Consider the following 26560-nt stretch of genomic DNA (forward strand, 5'->3'; position numbering starts at 1 on the left):
GCTCGCGCAGAGGAAGAAGCTCCGCGCGGAGGGGGCTGCGCGTCTCCGGGAACAGCTCGGAGGGGCTCGGGCGGCGGCTCCGCGGAGGGGGCTGCACCGCCGGGAGCGCGAATCCAACAGCGCAGGCCCCGGAGCACAGGGCGCCGGGACACAGCCCAGGATCCGGCCTCCCCCGGGACAGGCAGAGGCCGGGAGGGCCCAGGACAGCGAGGACGCTCCTGCCTGGAACTGAGCAGATCAGCGGCCCCGCCCTGGAGCCCCCAGGCCCTGCAGACGGAGAGCCCCGGAGCTACTGCGGGGGCTGACTCCAGGGTCCCAGAGCTGCCCCCGCCACTGTGGCTTCCTCCCGGGGCCTCACGGGGTCAACAACCCCCACCGAGCCCTGCACCAGGCAGGGGCAGAGCAGCTCCCCCAAGTGCCAACACCTGAGAATCAGCACAGCAGGCCCCTCCCCCAGAAGACCAGCGACACGGACCAGTTCCAAGGGAAGTCAAGGGACTTAAACTACACAGAATCGGAAGATACTCCCCCGTGGTTTTTTTTGTTTTTTGTTTTTGTTTTTGTTTTTTTTTTTGTTTGTTTTGTTTTGTTTTGCGCTTTTTTTTTCTCTCTTTCTTCTTGATTTCTGATTGCTTCCCCCACCCCCCCTTTTTTCTTTTTTCTCCTTTCTTTCTTTTTCTTTCTTTTTCTTCTCTTTTTCCCCTATTTTTTTCTTCTTTCTCTTTTTTCTTTTTCTCTTTTCTTTCCTTCTCTCTCTTTTTCTCCTTTTCCCAATACAACTTGTTTTTGGCCACTCTGCACTGAGCAAAATGACTAGAAGGAAAACCCCTCAAAAAAAAGAATCAGAAACAGCCCTCTCTCCCACAGAGTTACAAAATATGGATTACAATTCAATGTCAGAAAGCCAATTCAGAAGCACTATTTTACAGCTACTGGTGGCTCTAGAAAAAACCATAAAGGACTCAAGAGACTTCATGACTGCAGAATTTAGATCTAATCAGGCAGAAATTAAAAATCAATTAAATGAGATGCAATCCAAGCTAGAAGTCCTAACGACAAGGCTTGACGAGGTGGAAGAACGAGTGAGTGACATAGAAGACAAGTTGATGGCAAAGAGGGAAACTGAGGAAAAAAGAGACAGGCAATTAAAAGACCATGAGGATAGATTAAGGGAAATAAATGATAGCCTGAGGAAGAAAAACCTACGTTTAATTGGGGTTCCCGAGGGCGCGGAAAGGGACAGAGGGCCAGAATATGTATTTGAACAAATCCTAGCTGAAAACTTTCCGAATCTGGGAAGGGAAACAGCCATTCAGATCCAGGAAATAGAGAGATCCCCCCCTAAAATCAACAAAAACCGTTCAACACCTCGACATTTAATAGTGAAGCTTGCAAATTCCAAAGATAAGGAGAAGATCCTTAAAGCAGCAAGAGAAAAAAAGTCCCTGACTTTTATGGGGAGGAATATTAGGGTAACAGCAGACCTCTCCACAGAGACCTGGCAGGCCAGAAAGGGCTGGCAGGATATATTCAGGGTCCTAAATGAAAAGAACATGCAACCAAGAATACTTTACCCCGCAAGGCTTTCATTCAAAATGGAAGGAGAGATAAAGAGCTTCCAAGACAGGCAGGAACTGAAAGAATATGTAACCTCCAAACCAGCTCTGCAAGAAATTTTAAGGGGGACTCTTAAAATTCCCCTTTAAGAAGAAGTTCAGTGGAACAATCCACAAAAACAAGGACTGAATAGATATCATGATGACACTAAACTCATATCTATCAATAGTAACTCTGAATAAAAAAAAAAAAAAAAATAGTAACTCTGAATGTGAACGGGCTTAATGACCCCATCAAAAGGCGCAGGGTTTCAGACTGGATAAAAAAGCAGGACCCATCTATTTGCTGTCTACAAGAGACTCATTTTAGACAGAAGGACACCTACAACCTGAAAATAAAAGGTTGGAGAACCATTTACCATTCAAATGGTCCTCAAAAGAAAGCAGGGGTTGCCATCCTTATATCAGATAAATTAAAATTTACCCCGAAGACTATAGTGAGAGATGAAGAGGGACACTATCTCATACTCAAAGGATCTATCCAACAAGAGGACTTAACACTCCTCAATATATATGCCCCGAATGTGGGAGCTGCCAGATATTTAAACCAATTAATAACCAAACTCAAGAAATACCTTGATAATAATACACTTATACTTGGTGACTTCAATCTAGCTCTTTCTACCCTGGATAGGTCTTCTAAGCACAACATCTCCAAAGAAACGAGAGCTTTAAATGATACACTGGACCAGATGGATTTCACAGATATCTACAGAACTTTACATCCAAACTCAACTGAATACACATTCTTCTCAAGTGCACATGGAACTTTTTCCAGAATAGACCACATACTGGGTCACAAATCGGGTCTGAACCGATACCAAAAGATCGGGATAGTCCCCTGTATATTCTCAGACCATAATGCCTTGAAATTAGAACTTAATCACAACAAGAAATATGGAAGGACCACAAACACGTGGAGGTTAAGGACCATCCTGCTAAAAGATGAAAAGGTCAACCAGGAAATTAAGGAAGAATTAAAAAGATTCATGGAAACTAATGAAAATGAAGATACAACCGTTCAAAATCTTTGGGATGCAGCAAAAGCAGTCCTGAGGGGGAAATACATCGCAATACAAGCATACATTCAAAAACTGGAAAGATCTCAAATTCAAAAGCTCACCTTACACATAAAGGAACTAGAGAAAAAGCAACAAATAGACCCCACCCCCAGCAGAAGAAGAGAGTTAATTAAAATTCGAGCAGAACTCAATGATATCGAGACCAAAAGAACTGTGGAACAGATCAACAGAACCAGGAGTTGGTTCTTTGAAAGAATTAATAAGATAGATAAACCATTAGCCAACCTTATTAAAAAGAAGAGAGAGAAGACTCAAATTAATAAAATCATGAATGAGAAAGGGGACATCACTACCAACACCAAGGAAATACAAATGATTTTAAAAACATATTATGAACAGCTGTACGCCAATAAATTAGGAAATCTAGAAGAAATGGACGCATTCCTGGAAAGCCACAAACTACCAAAACTGGAGCAGGAAGAAATAGAAAACCTGAACAGGCCAATAACCAGGGAGGAAATTGAAGCAGTCATCAAAAACCTCCCAAGACACAAGAGTCCAGGGCCAGATGGCTTCCCAGGGGAATTCTATCAAACGTTTAAAGAAGAAATCATACCTATTCTACTAAAGCTGTTTGGAAAGATAGAAAGAGATGGAGTACTTCCAAATTCGTTCTATGAGGCCAGCATCACCTTAATTCCGAAACCAGACAAAGACCCCACCAAAAAGGAGAATTACAGACCAATATCCCTGATGAACATGGATGCAAAAATTCTCAACAAGATACTAGCCAATAGGATCCAACAACACATTAAGAAAATTATTCACCATGACCAAGTAGGATTTATCCCTGGGACACAAGGCTGGTTCAACACTCGTAAAACCATCAATGTGATTCATCATATCAGCAAGAGAAAAACCAAGAACCATATGATACTCTCATTAGATGCAGAGAAAGCATTTGACAAAATACAGCATCCATTCCTGATCAAAACCCTTCAGAGTGTTGGGATAGAGGGAACTTTCCTCGACATCTTAAAAGCCATCTACGAAAAGCCCACAGCAAATATCATTCTCAATGGGGAAGCACTGGGAGCCTTTCCCCTAAGATCAGGAACAAGACAGGGATGTCCACTCTCACCACTGCTGTTCAACATAGTTCTGGAAGTCCTCGCCTCAGCAATCAGACAACAAAAAGACATTAAAGGCATTCAAATTGGCAAAGAAGAAGTCAAACTCTCCCTCTTCGCCGATGACATGATACTCTACATAGAAAACCCAAAAGCCTCCACCCCCAGATTGCTAGAACTCATACAGCAATTTGGTAGCGTGGCAGGATACAAAATCAATGCCCAGAAATCAATGGCATTTCTATACACTAACAATGAGACTGAAGAAAGAGAAATTAAGGAGTCAATCCCTTTTACAATTGCACCCAAAAGCATAAGATACCTAGGAATAAACCTAACCAAAGAGGTAAAAGATCTATACCCTAAAAACTATAGAACACTTCTGAAAGAAATTGAGGAAGACACAAAGAGATGGAAAAATATTCCATGCTCATGGATTGGCAGAATTAATATTGTAAAAATGTCAATGTTACCCAGGGCAATTTATACGTTTAATGCAATCCCTATCAAAATACCATGGACTTTCTTCAGAGAGTTAGAACAAATTATTTTAAGATTTGTGTGGAATCAGAAAAGACCCCGAATAGCCAGGGGAATTTTAAAAAAGAAAACCTTAGCTGGGGGCATCACAATGCCAGATTTCAGGTTGTATTACAAAGCTGTGGTCATCAAGACAGTGTGGTACTGGCACAAAAACAGACACATAGATCAATGGAACAGAATAGAGAACCCAGAAGTGGACCCTGAAATGTACGGCCATCTAATATTCGATAAAGGAGGAAAGACTATCCATTGGAAGAAAGACAGTCTCTTCAATAAATGGTGCTGGGAAAATTGGACATCCACATGCAGAAGAATGAAACTGGACCACTCTCTTTCACCATACACAAAGATAAACTCAAAATGGATGAGAGATCTAAATGTGAGACAAGAGTCCATCAAAATCCTAGAGGAGAACACAGGCAACACCCTTTTTGAACTTGGCCACAGTAACTTCTTGCAAGATACATCCACGAAAAAAAAAAATAAATAAATAAAAAATAAAAAATAAAAAAAAATAAAAATAAAAAAGATACATCCACGAAGGCAAAAGAAACAAAAGCAAAAATGAACTATTGGGACTTCATCAAGATAAGAAGCTTTTGCACAGCAAAGGATACAGTCAACAAAACTAAAAGACAACCTACAGAATGGGAGAAGATATTTGCAAATGACATATCAGATAAAGGGCTAGTTTCCAAAATCTATAAAGAACTTATTAAACTCAACACCAAAGAAACAAACAATCCAATCATGAAATGGGCAAAAGACATGAAGAGAAATCTCACAGAGGAAGACATGGACATGGCCAACATGCACATGAGAAAATGCTCTGCATCACTTGCCATCAGGGAAATACAAATCAAAACCACAATGAGATCCCACCTCACACCAGTGAGAATGGGGAAAATTAACAAGGCAGGAAACAACAAATGTTGGAGACGATGCGGAGAAAAGGGAACCCTCTTACACTGTTGGTGGGAATGTGAACTGGTGCAGCCACTCTGGAAAACTGTGTGGAGGTTCCTCAAAGAGTTAAAAATAGACCTGCCCTACGACCCAGCAATTGCACTGTTGGGGATTTACCCCAAAGATTCAGATGCAATGAAACGTCGGGACACCTGCACCCCGATGTTTCTATCAGCAATGGCCACAATAGCCAAACTGTGGAAGGAGCCTCGGTGTCCATCGAAAGATGAATGGATAAAGAAGATGTGGTTTATGTATACAATGGAATATTACTCAGCAATTAGAAACGACAAATACCCACCATTTGCTTCAACGTGGATGGAACTGGAGGGTATTATGCTGAGTGAAATAAGTCAATCGGAGAAGGACAAACAGTGTATGTTCTCATTCATTTGGGGAATATGAATAATAGTGAAAGGGAATATAAAGGAAGGGAAAAGAAATGTTGGGAAATATCAGGAAGGGAGACAGAACATAAAGACTCCTAACTCGGGGAAACGAACTAGGGGTGGTGGAAGGGGAGGAGGGCGGGTGTTGGAGGGGAATGGGTGACGGGCACTGAGGTGGACACTTGATGGGATGAGCACTGGGTGTTTTTCTGTATGTTGGTAAATTAAACACCAATAAAAGTTAATAAAAAAAAAATTCCTTTAAGAGCAGTAAGCTTTTGGTACCAGAAATATTCAAGTACACACTGTAAGATCATCTATCAACGATGCTACAGTAGTGATTCTCGTAATGGATCCGTGATTGAGCAGAATGTTCTCGAACAGTATTTTAGAGTAAAACATTTTATTGAACAGAGACAAACATTTAAGATCCAGTGTAGGAGAAAATGGAAAGAGGGTGCAAGCAACTAGATGGGGGGAAGGCAAGGAGAGAGGTGAGAATCACAGCATGTATGCTGTACGCCACACACCATGAGCTCATATAAAAGAATTCCAGGTTGTGGTTTTCCCGCCACATATCATGTGCATCCTTATTCTTTGTAATCCTCCCTCCTCAGCCCTTTGGCAGGCTCAGGCCACTGCAGCCACCCCAAGGTATCAGGTGGGCTCTCTACTGAGTTCACACCTGTGCCTTCACCTGTCCCAACCCGTTTCTTTCAAGGACTGTCAGGGGCACCAGGAGACAACCTACACACCATTAACAGATAAACTTCATAAGCAGCCAAGTCTTCAAAGTCAAAGTCTCTCCATCCAAGACGAGGAGAGGCAGAATATACCAATGGAAAAATCTGTGAGAAGTATCATTGTGAATTATGGTGCGTATTATCGAGCAATTCCCTTTACGATTGTATAAATGTATATTGTCCAGAAAAAAAAAAGATGTTCTAATATAGAAACAACTGGAGAAAACTAAGGTTTTTATTGATATCTCATTTAGAGAAATGTGTATTAAGTATAAGTGATCATAGAAAGAAGTCAAAAGACAATAAAACAAAATGAAAAGCAGCTTGAGACTTTTCAACCATGAAGTGTAAGCCTGAATGATCAAGTTTTATTCATTCCTGTGCAGTTCATATTAGCATTTTATTATGCAAAGCTGCAAATTTGATTTTACAGTGAAAATAAAATTGGTTTCTTTAAACTTGTTTCCTTTCTATAAAATAAGGGGTTTGAGCAGCATAATCTCTATAGCCCATTTCAGCGCTAATATTCAACAATTAATAGATGATATTTACTATATTGCCTCGGAAGTGGCTATATTTTTGAGAGATCTTGTTCACATTACTCTCGGACCACTTTTAGACACTCATTAGCAAGCAAGAGTTGAAATAACGGAAGCTATTTTCCGAATACCATCAGTATGCAAGCCTTAAAGAAAAATGATAGAAGCAAACCATGCTCAATTATTAGAAGCATGGTTTTCATATCAATAAGTTGTGGGTACAGAATAGAATGTTGATGAACCTAGAAATGCTCTCTCATCCACTCACATCACACAATGGTCCTCATGGAATTCATTTCTTGTAGGAATCAAAAAGGAGCTTTTAAGTCTGATTTGTGTGATTTCCTGGCTGCCTTTCTGGAGAACGAGGAGCATTATCGTGGACCCTGATGGTGATTAAGAAGTTGAAGTGATAATTATTCCTGTTAAGTTTCACAGTCCAATAGAATATCCTCCTAGAAATATAGGACTAAAAAATAAGACAAACTTGGATTCTGTTATTCACAATTATGTCTCCCTTTTGACGATTTTAGATACTTAGCATACAAAGCATGCCAATTCAGCAACATAAACTTTCTACACTAGCTAAAGAGGTATTATGGTGAAAATCCTAAAGGTCAAGTATTTGCTTGAACTTTTTGGCTCAAGACCATGTTTTATTACTGTGAGTTCACAGAATGAAAGATAAGAAAGTAGCCTGTGAAAATACTGAAAAATGCACCATATGACACAGGATTTTCAAAATGGAGGCACAAAGATGATACAAAGATTCCCAATAGTCTTCAAAACTTCAAAATCATTATTATTTTTTAAAAGAGTATATTTATTTATTCATGATAGACAGAAGGAGAGAGAGAAGCAGAGACACAGGCAGAGGCAGAAGCAGGCTCCATGCAGGGAGCCCGACGTGGGACTCGATCCCAGAACTCCAGGGTCATGCCCTGGGCTGAAGGCAGGCACTAAACCTCTGAGCCACCTAGGGATTCCCAAAACTTCAAAATTATTATCTTAATAATAATTCAAATGTCCCTGAGATAACCTGATTAACAATGAGCAAAACTTTCCCATCACTACCTTTACCAGGCTTGAATGATGAGGTATTCATATCCATTTTGTGTAATAAATAGGAGACCAAAGAGGACAACTTTGGATTAATTAGGATATTGCAATATAAAGGATCTGTTGCAGAAAGCTACCTGCAGTTTCTGCTTTAGCTTGCTTGTCCCCAGTTACAGTGGTCTTTTATTACTGAATAAGCTCATTTTTGCTGATAAAAAAAAAATAGTCTGTTCTAGAGTAGGTGATAGACAAATGTCAGTTTCCCTAAAAAAGCATTATCGTTGGATATGTATAGAAGGGACAATAGTTGTGAAAACAGTATATTTCTAACAAAGCAAAAAATTCAAGCAGGATACTCCTCTGTAGTTTACATTCTAAACTTGTCTGGTTCTGCGATATTTGACATACCCTAAATCCTAAATCCCAAATCCCAATCCCTGCTTCCAAAGAATCCTAGAAAGAGACTGAAAGTAAAACCTCTCTCACTGTTAAGATAAACAGTGGCGAACACACACATACCGTAAGGAGCAGAAATTATGTTTGATATTTACATAGTCCCAACAGTTGTCCCTCACCAAAAGGAAATTCTCAAATGTTCATAAGCGTAAGAATCACAGAGAAAGCTAGTTTAAAACAGTGATTGCCCACACTAACCCCCAACCCTCAGCAAGGCCTGGAAGTGCGCATTTTAGCCATCATCTGGTGTCTGGAAGCACATTCATTCTCAGGCTAGACGGTTGTCCCTCCTTCTCCAAGTTGTCCCTCCTTTCACTTTCTGTGGTTTCAGTTACCCGCGGTCAATCATGGTCCCACAGCAAATGATTGTCCTTTCGATGTATGGACAGAAAATCAATAGTAGCCTAACTCTAGGTCACAATCCCTATATGTCATTCGCCTCACTTTATCTCATCACTAAGCATTTTATCATCTCATCAACCCTAAAAGGATGGATATGGTACAATAAGGCATTTTGAGAGAGAAAGACCACATTCACACAACCCTTACTATGGTCTATTGTTATAATCGTTCTATTTGATTACTAGCTACTGTTATTAATCTCTTATTGTACAAATTTATAAACTTAACTTTATGATGGGTATGTATGTGTAGGACAAACAGGGTATATAGGACTTGGTACCATCTGTGGTTTTAGGCATCCACTGTGGGTCTTAGAACATACCCCCCACAGATAAGGGGGTGGTGGTCATGTACTTGAAGAAATAACGTCCTAAAAATATGTGCCTGTTTTTCAATGATCTGCATCTCTTAAAGTGGGAGATATGGTATCTTAGTGTCAATGAGCTTGTCTAAGTGGCGTTTGAGGGCAATGGCATGCTAGTTCTGCATTGGAGAGATTTTCATAATTGAGTGGCTTGGGTGGGGACCTGATATAACTATTCTGAATGTGATTGATGCCACAGCTGATAAAGCTGAACTGTACTGACTAATGTGCTATGCTCTGGGAGGTTCTTTATGCTGGAGGCTGGGACTGTTGCCCAGACGCTGTGATTGTAATGAAGATAGGCATGGATCTTTAATGTTTTCCACCCCCTACCCCAAATGCTGGAAAATGGTTAGTATTGAGTACTTCTTGTACATAGCAAGAATAAGACAGACTGAGTCAGATATTTCTATTCCCATGTATCCCAGTAACAATATTCTAATATAATTTCTAATGTCCTATGAAAATGATTGATGTCAAATTAAACCTTTGGAATGGTCACTGGTCATGTGAGTGACAGTTGGCCAGCTTGCCGTTATTAAGTTTGCCTTCTGACTGACTCAACAACAACCCCATTCCACTCAGTATTATGTGTGTACATTTACCCCAATTTGCATACCTAAAAAATGCTCTTTAATGAATAAACTGGCTCATGACAGCTGTTGCTTGATTACTTTTTTCTAAATCTTATTTGTAAATAAGGCTCAGCTATCCAGTAACCAAAAGGTTGTCATACACTACTCTGTTGAATTTTTAAACCAAATTATTTATTCTTCAAAGAAGAATATTCTTTTGAAAGATCATTCATTGTGTGTGAACTGGTCAGGCTTTTCAAACCATGTCCCGCAGAATGGAGACAAAAGAAAATCAAAGAGGTGGATTTTAATATGCCAAATTCTACAGAATAAAAATATCATTAAATGCAAGCCTGATGCTTTTCATAACCTGAGTGGCATTCCTTAGACCTAACCGTACACTGGCAAGCTCTGGAAACTAACCGATCCAGGCTATTAGAATACCCAAACACCTGAGTGCTACGTCTAAAATTAGACTATTGAAATACTCCCTGGATGTCACTTTCCTTTATTATAAACACATTTTTCTCGGCCTCAGAGCTGCATTCAGTGAGTAAAGAGTGCCACCAAGCGGCAGCATGTTATATTCCTATATCAATTGTTTCTCTTAAAAAAAAAAATACACTTTACTTTTGTTAATTGTGCACACACCCTTAAGAGAGACAAGATCATCTGCTTATTTTAAAACATGTGTTTCAAGGGTCTAAGTAATGGTTCAGTAGAAATGTATATTTTCCTGGGTTGATGAGCAAATCTACCGTGATAAATTTTTTAAACATGGAAATTCTATCCACAGTTACTGGTATTTGTAAAAAGAAGCATTGATGAGAAACCAATTTCCAAACCTTATTGATGATATAATGACTCTTGTTACAGAAATCGGCATAGTTTCCAGAAGATTATCTTACTACACAAAACATTATCATTCCTGTTCAGAAGTTTCAAATATAACAAATCAAGGACAAAGGGGCAAGATTTTTTTAAGTCACAAATAGTCTCAAAAATATTGACCTCTAAGCCTTGTTCCACATATCCTGTCAAAGGATTATGCAATCTTATGAGAACAAAATCTATCTATACTCCCCTAAGTCTATTTGAGTTATTCGTTCTGCCTCTGTGTTCATTTAGCCCCTCATAAAACAAAAATGTCCTGAATATCTACCGTGCCAGGAATAATGCCAATTAAAAATGAGCAGCACAGTCTCTGTCCTCAGGATGCCCATAGCAAGTTGGGGCTTCTGGTTCTGATTGGCTCTGTTAGAAACTTCAAGCTTCCTGAATTGAGACAATGTTTTTACAATTTTGCATTTGTATTTTTGAGCATTTTCTAAAGGCTTTGGAATGATTTTTGCATTTATTAGTCACAATGACTTTGACCATGTACAATAGCTGCGAGAACTGTTAATTATTCTTATATATGACTCAGGACATGGTTAAGTGATTTACCTAAGATGTCATAGGAAGGTTGTGGCAGGGTTAAAATTACAATCTCCTGACTTCCTAAACTGTGTCCTTTCTAAGAGGCCACCACTCTTTATGATGAATACATTAAAATTAGCATGATATTTCAAGGAGGTCGTCATCATAGGAGGTTCTACAATAATTACAGTGATGCTGACACTGCTTAAAATATTTCTGGAACTCTTGTTTCAAATTTCCCTTATGGGAAAAACAAGAAAATCAGTCTCATTACACATCCAATTCAACACAGATTTATTCAGTATCATTTACATGACACTGTACTGGAGGATATGGGAATATAAGGATAACACAACTGGCAAGGAATTTACAATTTAGCAGGCACAGTGAGAAATGTAGTACTGGTGCTTTTTTTCTTTAGTACTAAAAGGTCGGGTGGCCATTGTATACATATAACACCTACTGTACCTCACTGAATCTAAGACAGTTAAACACTCTATTTTATGTCACAGTAAGAAAGAAAAACACCACACTGACAATTAAAGTCTGACAAGTTGCTTTATTAAATTTTTTTTTACATTTAGAGAAAGAGTTCTTTTAGTCTTATTTTGACATTGATTTTCTTTAATGTATCACTCTATTGCATACATAGAAAGGAAAATATAAGCAAAATAAATTGGTTAAGGAAATGACAACTACGTCACAACTACTACCAGGTAGTTAGTAATTGCAAGAGCTCGGCAATTACTATATGCATCCCAACTTAAGAGATGTTAAAAATGTGTCATTTTGCACTCACCGAAATTGCTGAAGCACTTATTTTTGCTCAGTCTCTGAAATAGAACAAATCATGGGGGGAAAGTGGTAACATTGGTTTAACTCACTTCCTTTTGTCTTTAAGTGCTGTCAGTAATCACCACGGTGGTTAAGAGAATGTGCTGCAGTCACAAGACCAAGATCAAGCACAAGCTCTACTTCTTACAAGCAACATGCCCTTTGGGGAGGTTAGTAAACCCTTCTGTGTTTCCGAATCCCCATTCATAAAAATGGCAGCAATAAGAACTACTGCTTAGGTATTAAATGAAATAATGTATTTAACACACTTGGCACATAGCCAACAGTACTAATACATGTAATTGTGGCTAAGCTCTGGAAATCTTCTAAATAAAATAATGATACTATACTATGAAGCCCAGAAATAGCTCAAAACCTTGTTTTCTCCCCTCTCCAACGATGGTACATGCAGCATTACCCTTTTAGCTGATCCCTTTGTTTTTTTTTTTAAACTTTTTAATTTTTATTTATTTATGATAGTCACAGAGAGAGAGAGAGAGAGAGAGGCAGAGAGAGAAGCAGGCTCCATGCACCGGGAGCCCAACGTGGGATTCAATCCCAGGTCTCTAGGATCGCGCCCTGGGCCAAAGGCAGGCGCCAAACCGCTGCGCCACCCAGGGATCCCTAGCTGATCCCTTTGAAGACACCAGATCCCACCTTGACCAAGGTAATAGAAGGATTCAGGGCTCTGTTTCAATCCATTCTAGAGCAGCTAAGTTGGCCAAGTCGGAAAAAAAATCAACCTGAAAGAAAGATTTGGTTTCTGAATTCATCTCTTATCTTCAAATATTCAAATGTTAAGACTGTACAAAAGGAAGTTAATTCATACTATATTTATACAATCATAATCACAGTATTTCAAAATAACCTGAATGTAAACACTATCAAATCTACTAACTACCCGTCCAGGAGAGGTACAAACTGAAGACAATAAAAAATAAAAAATGAAAAGACCTGAAAGTCTGCCTTTTCAGACAGTGTGGCAACCAGAATCATGACTCTTTATAACGATGAACACAGCTTGGGAAACACAATTAAAGGAAGAGATTCCAAACCAAGGAGGCTGTGGGTGACTGATGGATTAGCTGCTGCCTTGGCTTCCCCAGGACACCTCTGTGACAGGTGGAACAAAGCCAAGCCCATAAATCAGACACAGCCTCCAGGTTGGGACTTGTTCGTGGAGTACAAAGACAAACTTCAGAGACAACTTATACCTCCTGACCCTCCCTGCGGCTGAAGAGCCAGATACCCTAGTTTCTAGGTCACTTTCTGAGACGAAAGGAAGCCTAATGTGGGAATATACTCCCACCCGAGATGCCTGGCCACCAGCACAAGCCCATACTATACATTATTCATTTTTGATTAAACAAATACATGATTGCAAACAGCCAATAATGTTTAGTAATGGGATAAAAACCTTAGTAGTTCTGAAAATAGATTTCTCATCTGAAACCACTTTGTAGTCATTTCCATTTAAAAAAAGAAGGTGGAAGAAAACTGAATCCTATGGGCAAAAGTGAGCAAAATGGGCAAATAAACAAATATTTGGGAAGGTGTGTGGTATTTATTTCCATTTCACCAGAGGGAGTAGATTTGTCTGTTTCATTATTCATAAGTCATGATTTTAGTTTAGTTTTTCTGCTTGCTAAATATTAAGAATGTTCTAAGTCCTCAGGCAATAGACCAGTAAGTTATGACTGAATTTCATTCACTGCATTATGAAAAACTAAAAATTTTAAATCATAAACATGTGTGTAACACTGTCCAGTTTCCTTTGTGTGTGGAGCATCATTAACTATATAATTCCTTCGACATCAAGAACTAGTCAGCCTTGATGTATTATGAACGCCTATGTGGCAAATTAATACAACGTGAATTTTATGTTAATAAAAACTGTTTTAGTTATGTCTGTGCCCAGGTGAAGATCACTTAATCATTGCTATAATGTGAACCTAGATTTTGTAATAAGGTCAAAAATTATAATAAGGCAATTTTCAAGTTCCTAGTACTTGCAACACTTAAATCACAGTCCTTTAAAATATAAAATACAAAATCAGGTACAAAAGTAATTGGTTATTCATCTCTTCCTCAAGCAGTATGTTTTAAATGGCCCCTTACACTTAGCCATAATGGGGAATGTTATATGGAAAAGTTAAACAGATTAAGTTCCTGACCTATTCATAGTCTTAAGTAAAACACTTCCTTCTAAAATTACAAGTGAAGAACTAAAACTGTTTCATTAAAACTACCTACTAATCTATGTCATACTGATCTGATCTAATTACAAAAGAAAATCCTATACACGAAAAACTACATTCTAGCCCTGAACAGGATTGTCAGCCAGCCGTGGTGGTTGACCTAGCATAAACACGGTCAAAATAGAAGAGGAATGTGCCCCATGGAATGCCACACGTAATGTCCTAATCATGCTATGCAGGCTTTGAAGCCTCTACGGTGATGAGAAAGGAAACACAACCGTGAGAGAAAGGGTTACCTCCTGTGACATACGTGGAGGTCAATGAAGCTGAAGTCCTTCAGGTACTACTTGGGCTATTCTCAGGGCATTTTTTCCCTCTGTTGTTCATTTGAAGGTGGATATGATCTAATTAGCTCTAAGAAGAAAAACCTTATGCCAAAAATCTTTCTCACAGGCTCTGACATGGGCTGTAATTCATAAAATGCTAACTCCTTTACGTCAAAATATACAGTATTTTTTATATCAGTCTTTAGCGTTTACTTTAAATTTGTTGGTAGATTAAGCAGTAACTTGATAGGACTATAAGATATTATGAGAGAGGTGAAATAAAAAAGAACAACTTTGATGACAAAAGGAAAATAAAGTCTGAAAAGACACGAAAAACTTTCAGAAATACGGTTGAAGAAAAATATCAGTGTCTATGGAAGGGTAAGAGCTGGAGTATGGCCTTTGAGAAAATTAAAGACTGTCCTGATCACATAGGAGGAGTACTAAGAGAAGACAAAGGATTAAACCAAAATTGGACAGGGAGGCCCTGAAGATCAATTATACCTAGTTCCCGAAGTTCAGTAAGATTATCCTTAAACATTAATAGAATAGATGCTGATCAATTTTGATGACTCCAACTCTTGAAAACAAAAATTACTGCATATTAGGGGTATAGATAACATATATTAGAATATTAGTTAAGAGAGTATATCTTTCGGGACCCCTGAGTGGCTCAGTGGTTGAGCATCTACCTTTCACTCAGGTCATGGTCCCAGGGTCCTAGAATCAAGTCCTGCATCAGGCTCCCCTTGAGGAGCCTGCTTCTCCCTCTGCCTGTGTCTCTGCCTCTCTGTGTGTCTCTCATGAATAAATAAATGAAATATTTTCTTAAAAAAAGAGGGAGTAGGCCTTTCTATGTTTTTACACTTAAGATTTGTTGGTTTCTTTTGTTTGTTTGTTTTAGTATTAAAAGCTGGCCTAGGGTTCAGAAAGAATGGAAAAATAAGACTCCAAACCACAAACAAGCACTAGTGGAACTCTGATTGGTTCTAGGAAAAAAAAAATAAGCACACAACAACTGACAACTGTCAATCATCTAGTGAAGACCAAAAAATGAGTTGTTTGTGATCATTTTCTCAGCTCCTCTTCCTTCCAACCTCCCTTAGAAGGCAGCAGAACGAACTGTCCACCAAAAAGTGTCTCCAGACCAATACGGTGGACTATATAGAAAACTCTTTACACTTAGCACTTAGGAATAGGTGAAGTTACTATGGGGACAAGATGGACAGAAGAAAGAAGAAGAAGAAGAAGAAGAAGAAGAAGAAGAAGAAGAAGAAGAAGAAGAAGAAGAAGAAGAAGAAGAAGAAGAAGGAGGAGGAGGAGGAGGAGGAGGAGGAGGAGGAGGAGGAGGAGGAGGAGGAGGAGGAGGAGAAGAAGAAGAAGAAGAAGAAGAAGAAGAAGAAGAAGAAGAAGAAGAAGAAGAAGAAGAAGAAGAAGAAGAAAGAGGAGGAGGAGAAGGAGGAGGAGGAGAAAGAAGGAGAAGGAGAAGGAGAAGGAGAAAGAGAAGAAGGAGAAGGAGAGTTCTTAAAGATATACACGGAGAAACAAGGACAAAAATTCCTGTGTGGGACAATGGTTTTTAATTGCTTGCTAATGACTGGACATTCATCTTCTTTGATCTGTGCTAAAGCCAGGTGGAAAATACAACCTGCCTACATTAATTCAGTCACCTTCTTTAATCTCTAATTGCCTTTTAACCATAGGAAGCTCTAACTTTCTAGAAAGACAGCAGAAAAAGAAGAAGATACACAGTTTTACTGTTTTACATTTTATGTCATATGCACTAAATTACACAACTGCATCAGATATGGAAAAAAAACTAAAGCTATCATAGGTAATGTTAGATTGCAGAGAGATTGATTATAAGTAATTTTAATATGTTTATTGAAATTCAAGTTCTTAGGACCAAAGTGAACTTCCTTCTAGTGTGAAGCACTCTCCTCAGTTTCAGGGGAGAAGTGGTGGGGTCAGTGACAAAGATGAGGCTTCTTACATTCCACACAACTATATAGTCTTTTAGCAAGAATCTGGTTTTCAGAAGAGATTACTGTGGTAAAATGGATTTACTAGGTCTTTTTAAGTTCTCCCCATACTGAATGGTTTTTTTAGTATAAAGCTGCAAGATTTCGTTTGGGCTGATAAATAATTTATCAATTCCAACTTACTTACTCCTCAGTGAATTTAAGACTCTTCATCCACATTCTAAAATTTTAGGAAATAAAGTAAAAACAACTCAACTGACAGTGCAAGATGGGGCTCGTAAAATGACCTTCCATACAACTCTCACTACTTTGCGCAGTCCACAAGATAAATCGACAGGTTGAGGAAAAGCAGGGCATTTGTTAGTGTTAAATACTGGAGTCACCCTGTGAGGAAATCATTATAATATGTGGGTAACATAATAAGATATAACCTTTCCTTGAAAAACAACATCTAAATTCTTCATAAGAGATTTTTTTTCAACTTTTTTTCTCTTTCTGTGATTAAAAAACTTCTAAATGAAAAACAAAATGGCAATCTATTTTTATGCTGGTCATTTTTATCTTCTGTGAATCCCAGAAATAAAATGAGAGATCTATTAAGCTAAGAAACATGTAAAGTTATGAAAAGTCATGACATTCTCACAACTTTTTATTTAAAAAAAAATGCTATAACAAAACTCCAAATCTGCCTTTTTTTTTTTTTTTCTAAGAGAAGCAAAGGCAAATTATGGAAGAATGTTCCCTGGTCTTTCATGTACTAATCCATTCAAAGGAAACCTCATAAAATATAAATCACTTGTCGTTTCCTACATCTTGGGTGCACAGGAGAGTTGGGCCCATTTTTCCTCACCGCTCCATTACAAAAAATCTCACCCCATCCCTCATTTCTCTCTTCAACCTTATAAAAGTTTTAGGAAAGACTCTTTTTAGATTTTCTCAGATCTTTCCTGAGAAAACCTCTCCAGAAAAAAATGTTGAAACTTTTACCTTATTTTTAATTAGTGCTTATGACTTTGTTTTCTTCCATTTGCTCAATAATAACCCCATCCTGTCCTTCCTTGGACAGCTCAAGGGTAACAGCTCTATTCTACTCATCTCTAGAAAACTGGCTCACTAATGTGCAGTTTTCATGTGGCATAAAAATAGAAGTTTGTACGCCATTCCATCTTTACATCTTCGATTTCACTTCTGATCACTTCTGATCAGATTCTGATCTGCCACAATCTTTTATGCTCTACAGCTTGTCCTCTAGAAATGTGCTGGAAAAAATGCCCACAAATGTGATTGTCCTTCATTTAGCTGAAACATTAAGCCACCTCACTTATTTCAAGTTGCAGAAAAGCTTTAAATACTACCTTTCAGATACTTTGAGTAGAAAATACAATTTTATAATAATTTACCTCTCCTTTGTATCTACTTTGAAATAATTAATATGGTCAAAATCCCTAAACCTGTTTAAGAATTTTAAACCATCAACAGTTTTGGGAAGATAGAGTACCTACGACAGAAGTTACTGATAATTGAAAACTCCCCAAAAAGAAAAATCAAGTCTGTTGTTGGCATAGCTCTTTCCTTAAGTGAAGAACAGGATCTGTAGCTTCTTATTTCTGGGATATCTGGCATATTAGCAAATGGGGAAAAACTAATAGGACACTTTTTTTCAGGAACTAGAATTAACTAACTCTCTTAATAGCTTTATTTCACAGAATTCAACACTGGGGGAAAAAAAGATGTCCCTTAAAAATTCCAGCTGTTCACTCCTTCAGTATTATTACAGAGGAGGAGAACTAAAGCTTTGGGACTATAATTTGCTCTACTCTCTCCTTACTTTAAGCATATGAAAGTAGAACTACTTTCAGTATTTTCTTGAAAGAGACGAAAGAGATCGATTTTTAACACCCGTCAGAGTTAGATTGGTCCAGTAAAAAACTTTCAAGTCTTGATACTCTATATCTTGCTGTTACTATGGCATCATTCTCTGTTAAGCAGAATTTGGTATAAGGGTCATCTTGTATTCTTTCCATTGTCAAATAATAAAGGAACATGAGAAGGCAAATTTTCCACAAGGCCTTTCTACACCACTGTTCTCAGGAGTAGATTTCTAGAAAGTCTCTAATACAATGTCAATTTTTTAATCTTTTACCCTATGGAAAATGTTACTCATTTTCATCCTCAAATTGTTGAAAAGGTTAAGTGTTCAAGGCAGTGGAGAAGAAAGAAAATCTCCCTGAACAGTATAGTATAGACTTTGGTAGATTTTGTGATCCATCAATCATCTGCCCTTTCTTATAATAGTAACTTATTTTCGATTTGAGGGAACCAGCCCTGTACCCACTATTAATCCATGCAGTATGTCAGTGTGTGTGTACACAATGATTTTAATTTTTCTACAGTAAGTTTGAGTTGAGGTCCTTGGTAGATTTATGGCCAGGGAAAAGAGGGGGGGAAAGTCAGAAGTTGAGCCTTTTCAACAATTTTATAACATTACAGTTGTTTAGAGAATAACAAAAATGCATTAGTCTGGAATGAAGCCTGTGAAACTACCTTGGAAAGTTGTCTAACTGAAAATGTTTGTACAAGCTCTCAAACAAATCCATAAATGGCACATGCCTCTTCACAAGCTCAATCTGTAGATTAAAAAAATCAAACTATAACTTCGTATCCACTAGAATGGCTAGTTTCAAAAGACTGAAATAACAAATATTGGCAAAGAGGTGAAAAAATTGGAAAATTTGTGCATTGTTGGTGACAAAGTAAAATGTTTCAGCCACTATGAAAAACTGTATGGTAGTTCCTCAAAAACTTGAAACTAGAATTATGATATGATCTAGCAATCCCACTTCTAGATTCTAAGAGAGGCAAATATCCTGTGGGCGAAACCAGTTTCAAGTGTTGCTCTTGCTTCTCTGAATCCTCACTTTTTCTGGGATTTTGTTTTAGAAATCTTTCCCTAACTTATTAGTTATGTGGTGCTTTAATGGGTAATTTTAAATATCTTATTGTGCATTTTCATTTTCTTGAGAGCCAAAGTAGGTTGAAATTACCAAATCTGCCATTACAGGAAGTTGGTATCCAGGAACATTAACTTCTCTTTCAAATGTGAAAATATTCAACCTCATTTCTGGAGTAATTTTTTTTTAAACAGTTGACATTAAGATGCCAATTCTTCTAAATTTCATAATTTTAGAGTGCCATCAATCATGGTACATGATCTTTCTAGACACAGGCCTTGTAACATGAACTAGGCCAATCCTGTGGCTAACCAAGCTAGTCTATCAAACTAGGATATGCCCCATAAACAACAGTTGAGAACTGGGAACTTGAGCCAGGTGGAACCAATCACAGTCCCCTGTAAGATCTGATACATCAACTCTGAAAGGGAAAGGGGCTCTATTAGAATGGGTTACATGCTATAAATATGAATATTTTGTTAAGACTATCAGCAGTCACCTTTCCTCACACACAGAAAAGGCTTGCCTCAGAATGAGGTCAATACACAGAATCAACTAAAGAGAATAAATTAGAAAGAAGCAATGTCTAGACCCATGATGCCCTGAACATTGAGCCTTAGACTTCCCAGTTATATAAGCAAAGGAATTACCTTTTATTAGACCTACTTAACAAGCTAATTGTCTAATTGGGTTTCACTCATTTCAGAATGAAAGCATTTTGACTAATCCAATGTTAATGGCTATTAAAATCCACTGACAACTGTTTGTTGTTGTTGTTGTTGTTGTTCCACAGCATTTGAGGACCGTGATATGTAACCATTTTCCTGAGGATACGATCTCTACTGCCAGCTTCCATGAGCCACTAAGGGACATGAGCTATTACTTCATAGAACAGACTCTTCTCAATGCTATTCTCTAGTCTTTTTTATTGTTGTTGTTTTTCTTTGTTTTGCTTTCTCTCAATCATTCTGTAATTTCAGTAAACTTCTGGAAATAATGAAACAAGACTCTAAGACATGTTTTCACTATAAGATAATTGTGGTTATATAAGTCTAGCTACCTAGAACGTAAATTGTATGCTTTCCATCCAATTTCTATTCAATTATAATAATGTTTTCATGAAAAAAAAAGCAATTTCAAACTGATCATAGAATAATTTCCTAACATTCAGATAACATTATACTTAAAAAGAATGATACACAAATAGTGTTTTAGTTAGGTTCCCAACAGGAAACAGATGGAACACTCAAGATAATTCAGGGAGAATTTAATTACAAAGTGACTATTCATAAAGGTGTTGACAGGGTGAGGAGAACCGCAAAGGATGGTTCTATAACCCAGGTTTATTAACTTCAAAGGGACAGAAGAGGCAGTAGTTACTGAAAAAAGGGGAGAGACTCATGTAGGTGAGGCTGCCTTGAAAGAAGAGTCATCTTCAGTTAGAATAATGAAGACAGCCCAAGGCACCCTTACACTGAAGTAACCAGAGAAGCAAATACCTCATTCACCTACCTCTGATCATTCGGCAAAACTCCCTACTGGTCAAATCCACCCAGAAGCCAGAGAGCAAAAAGTGTGTTTCTATAATCCATATAGGCCATAGTCCAGGCTGCTGGGGGCCGTGAATAGGAAGAGAAAGGGGTAAAGTGCTAAAATAATAATAATAATAATAAGCTAAAAACATAAACATGAGAATATTTTAAAGCATTTCTTATTAATCCTCATCTTATCATCAGAACTATTTAACATCCCACCATAATATTTTTTTCTTGATTTGAGATATTTGTCTAAAAGTTATTACAAGTTAGAAACAAATAAACTTCTGTACTAAAAACAACAGGTTAAAATAAGTAAGCCTTGTAACTTCCAGGGCAGAGAGCAGAATAAGAGATTGTAAACTCACCTTGTCCATGAGTATAGTATATCTGGGTAACACCCACATTAGTGTAAATAACCCAGAAAATGACCCAGACTCGCAGAACAGATTTTCCACAGCTAAATGTAGAGAACCGGCCACATCAAAACTGAAAATATATTGAGTAGCTACCTAGGTAGCTCAGCAGTTGAGCTTCTGACTTCAGCTCAGGTCGTGATCCTGGGATCCTGGGATTGAGTCCTGAATTGGGCTCCTTGTAAGGCACCTGCTTCTCCCTCTGCCTGTGTCTCTGCCTTTCTCTCTGTGTCTCACATGAATAAATAAATAAAATGTTTTCTAAAAAACCTGAAAATATATCAATAAAAAGAAAAAATAATACAGCTAGTTTCCCCCTTAAAAAATAAAAACAATTAAAAATAAATAAATATTTAAAAGTAAACCTTATCTCTCCCTTCCACACCTTCCAAAGTGAGTAGCCATCTTGGTATCATCTTGGCCATCTTGGTTCCATTCCATTCAGTTATCAAGCAATTATGTTCCTTTTACTTTTGTTCTATTATATTCTAAAGCATAGTCCTCATCCCATGGGCAAGCTGGGTCTTGAGCATGTAAGTCAGGGCAAAGTTGGACACATCACTTCCCTTCATAGTACCTGTCAGGGAACCTTGTCATATGGCATTGTGGCAAAGGAGCCTGGGTAATGCAGTTTCTAGTTTTGTGACCATGTTCCCAGGAAAAAGAGAAAAATAAACTTTACAAGATGAACAACTAACAGTACACTGAAAGGTATTAAAATCTTCATAGCTTTTCCTAGTTTTGAGTTTATGTAATAATGGACCTTGTAACTAAAAGATTCATTCTCAAAAGTCTTTCTTACCTCATCTTTTAAAAATCTACCTTAACATATTTGCATAAGACCTGATAAGAGTATTTTTCAATGATACAGAATGATTCCTCTGTGAGTTCCTCATGCAAATCATTCATTTTTCAAACACATGAGGTAAGACCTCACTACAACTTAACTCTAAAAATTTCTCATTTCATATAAATCCAAAGTACCCGTCACATCCTCTCAGTTTGCTACGTGTACTGGAAAAAAAAAACAAAAAACACAAGAGTTACGATAGGGAATATATAGATCTAGCCACAATATTGAATAAAATCCTATTCATATTGAGTGAAGTAAAATATAGGCTACATATAATAATATTGAGACCTGCAGAATGACAAAGAGAAGACTCAGTAAATAGGAAGAAGCCTGTCAGAAGAGAAAAGCAAAAGTAATATAATTCCCATAGTGACATGAACTTCCGTCACTTAGGAGTTATGACTTCTACATGCTATTCACAAATGCTGTCTGGAATTGTGAAACTCTACGAGTTTTTTTTTTTTCACATTTGTATAGTGCCTAAGAGATTTTTCAAACTTTAATTTCTATTATTTAGGAAGATATTGCTTTGCTCTACATGGCCTGACTGACAGATTGCTGAATCATTTTCCTTTTTAAAATAAAGCTAGAAAGAAGGGAAAACATCATCCCAGTAAAATCCCTAACAACGTGACTTGTTCTAGATATGTCTAAAGAGCCTTTTGCTTTATTCTGTATATTTAAGAAAGAACAATCCAACCTGAAGATTAATTCATATTGTCTAAGTTATTGTAAAAATACCTGCATTTTATATAGCCTCGTTAGCATTATTTTGGTTTTTTTTTTCAAAATCTGTTAATGAAAGCATTAAAATGTTGTTGGTATAAATTTAAGTTATTCTTTTTCCATTTACACAAATCAATTTTCAAATAGAATCAAGAAAGTAAATATAGCAATCATCTTCTAACTTGAAAGACACACAAATTTGGCAGTGCAGTTAAAAGCGATTATCAGTCAACCAATAGACACATGAAAAGATGCTCAATATGATTCATCATCAGGGAAATGCAAATCACAACCACAATGAGATGTCACACCTGTCAGAATGGCTAACATCAAAAGCACAAGAAACAATAAGTGTTGGTGAGAATGTGGGAAAAAAAGAAATCCATATGCCCTGTTGGTGGGAATGCAAACTAGTACAGCCACTGTAGAACACTGTATGTAGGCTCCTTAAAACACTGCAATCCAATAATTGTACTACTGGGTATTTACCCAAAGAATATGAAAACACTTATTCAAAAGGATATGTGCATCCCTTTGGTTATTGTAGCATTATTTATCATAGCCAAATTATTGATGCAGTCAAGTGTCCACCAATAGAGAAATGGATAAAGAAGATGTGGTGCACACATACACACACGGAGAGAGAAATATTATTCAGCCATAAAAAAAAAGAATGAAGTCTTGCCATTTGCAACAACAGGGATGGATCTAGAGAGCATAATGCTGAGCAAAATAAGTCAATTAGGGAAAGACAAATACCATATGATTTCACTCATATGTGGAATTTAAGAAGCAAAACAAACAAAGAGAGGGGAAAAGACAAACCAAAAAACAGACTCTTAACTATAGAGAACAAACAAATGGTTACCAGAGGGAAAGTGGGTGGGGGGAATGGGTGAAATAGATGAAGAAGATTAAGAGTGCGCCTATATCAATGAGTACTGAGTAATATATGGAATTACTGAATCACTACATTGTATATTTGACACTAATATAATGCTGTATGTTAACTGCACTGGAATTAAAATTTTTAGAAAGGAAAAAAGTGGTTATCAGTGTTTCCCCTATCATAAAGTTTCTTCCATATTTTACATTTTCTATTGAGATTCTTTCTTCCTTATCTGTTATGATTGTTTCTACTTCAGTTATTCTCTAAGTATATCATGCGTTTCAGATAACCATACTGCATAACTCAGTCACTGGGTTGTTTTTATTTCTATTACCATAATCTATCATGGGACTAGCTGAGTAACTGGGATTATAAAGTCGATAAAGTTTTTTTTATACTCACAGGCAAATACGATGGCCATTAATTTACTCCTATTGATTGTCTAACCTACATACTTTCACATGAAAAAATATCCATTCCAAATTCAAACTCAATTTTAGAAATATAAAACATAATTGAATAAATAACAATTTCATCTAGGGCAAACCCAGAAATACATTTTAGTAAACCATGTTCAATCTTTTCAAAATTCAAAGATCTGCCCTCCTACACTCTAGAAGCGGCTGAACACTCGTGTTTGAAGTTATTTTTAAAAGCACTCCCCCAACAAATTAAAAATTCATATTATCTACACTAAAAATATTAGGAAAGCATGAAGCTATTATAGTTCTTTTTTAAAGTAATCATAAATTCTTAGTAATAAGAATCTTTGAGAGGTCGTTTAACCTACGTATACACCCACCTCTGCCACTTTCGGAGACAACTGCATCAAACATACCCCAACCAGATGGAAATCTAAATCTCAGAAGAAGCAAATTCCATAATCCACTACTCACTGTCAGGAAATTCTCCTTTATGTTTAAACTACAAGGCTCAGGCTACAGATTAAGCCTGCTTCCTCTAGTTCTATTCCTGGTAGAGGAGAAAAACAGATGGACACAATCCGTCAAGTAGTTAAAAACAATAATTAGGTCACTTCTCTCTCCAACCTACAAAAAAAGAGAAAAAAAAAATTGTGTGGATATGTGTTTTGCATGTATTTTATTTCCTCCTCATATCTGAAGGGGTGCATATATAAATTATTTCAGTAATAGTATAAGTAGGGGCCTTTTGTGCAAAACCAAGTGGTAGACACAGTTGGCTTTTAAGTGTCTTATCCTCTGGCTATCAGTGACCTCATATTTCCTCCCTCCGTGTCCCTGTCTGCAATATCTAGGGATCACGGCAGAAGAATGCAGGGCAGGGCGGATTCTGAGAGGGACAAGAACGTGGTTAGACCCAACTGAGCCCAGACCTTGGGGCACCTCCATTTCATCCTGGGAGTTTATGGCATCTGCAGTGAAGCTGCAGGCAAGCAACACATTGAGATACCAAGTAAATGAGATGTGTGTCCCTGTTAAGGAATCTAACCTACAAAGAATGCAAATAAGCAACAATGAGAACTGAGGGCAGGCTTTCAGTATCTGGGACTTCTGCCTCAGTGGGGTGTTCACAAAATCTAGAAGACTAGACTGGTCACTTGAGGACATACATGAACTGGGACTCTAGTGCAGAACCAGACTTAGACCAGGGCCACATGAGGAAAGTGCTAGGAAACTCGGAGAACATGAGGGAAGCACCTGCCCCAACATTTTGGGTCCGAGCAGAAGTCAGGGTGACAGAGGACACAAGGGATGAGGGTAGATGGCTCACCAGTAGAGAGCTCACATTTGTCTGGTCTATAGATATCCACAGCTCGGATGGGTCTGAATTTCTTGCGACTTGTTCTGCAGAACCTAAAATACATTTACGAAAACTTGACAGACTTATAAGCCTTAAAGATTTTTTATGCACTTATTTATAAGGTTTTGAGGATCTATGAAAAGCTTCTACTATGCGTTCTAGGTGCTAGGAAATAGCAGTAAACAAAACAAAACAAAAAAATATGTCATAGGGCTCTTACCTTCTAGTGAGATAGAAAATAAATAAGTAAAATATACAGTATGGTGAGAAGTGCTACGGAGAAAAAAAAACCCAAAATATTGACATTTTTTAATAGTCCACAAATTCCTATTGTACTTAAGTCATAAGAATATAATTCCTTTGAATTCATCATGGCAATGAATTGAATGAGGAGGAATTTAGGAAGAAGAAACTGTCTTTCCAAAGCCCCTAAAATCCCAGCACAGGGTAGGCACTTTCTGCTCCCCCTTCACCTGTTGTCCTTGAAACTAATCTCTCTGTCTACCTGGTTAGGTAGTTATGACTGGAGTAGATGGTAATAATGTCCAGTGCTAATGTGTTGGATGACAGAATTAAGATTCAAAATGATCTTTACAAGACAGAACACTGAGACGAAACCATAAGAGGAAATTAATAGACATACTATGAATAAAAAAAATAAACTAGTGAACAAACACTCTGCATGTGTCAAAGATGGGAGAGATCATGTTTTTTATTAGGGTGGAAAAAACAGCTGGAAGCCTTAGTTGATCTCTGGTTGAACGTTATTCAATATCTTGGTACAGAGGCAAAACAAAAGTCTTAGGTCATGTAAGTCAGGATAAGCCATATTGATGTAGAGAAGA

This window comes from Vulpes lagopus, chromosome 22, assembly GCF_018345385.1.
Source record: "Vulpes lagopus strain Blue_001 chromosome 22, ASM1834538v1, whole genome shotgun sequence".
Classification (NCBI taxonomy): domain Eukaryota; kingdom Metazoa; phylum Chordata; class Mammalia; order Carnivora; family Canidae; genus Vulpes; species Vulpes lagopus.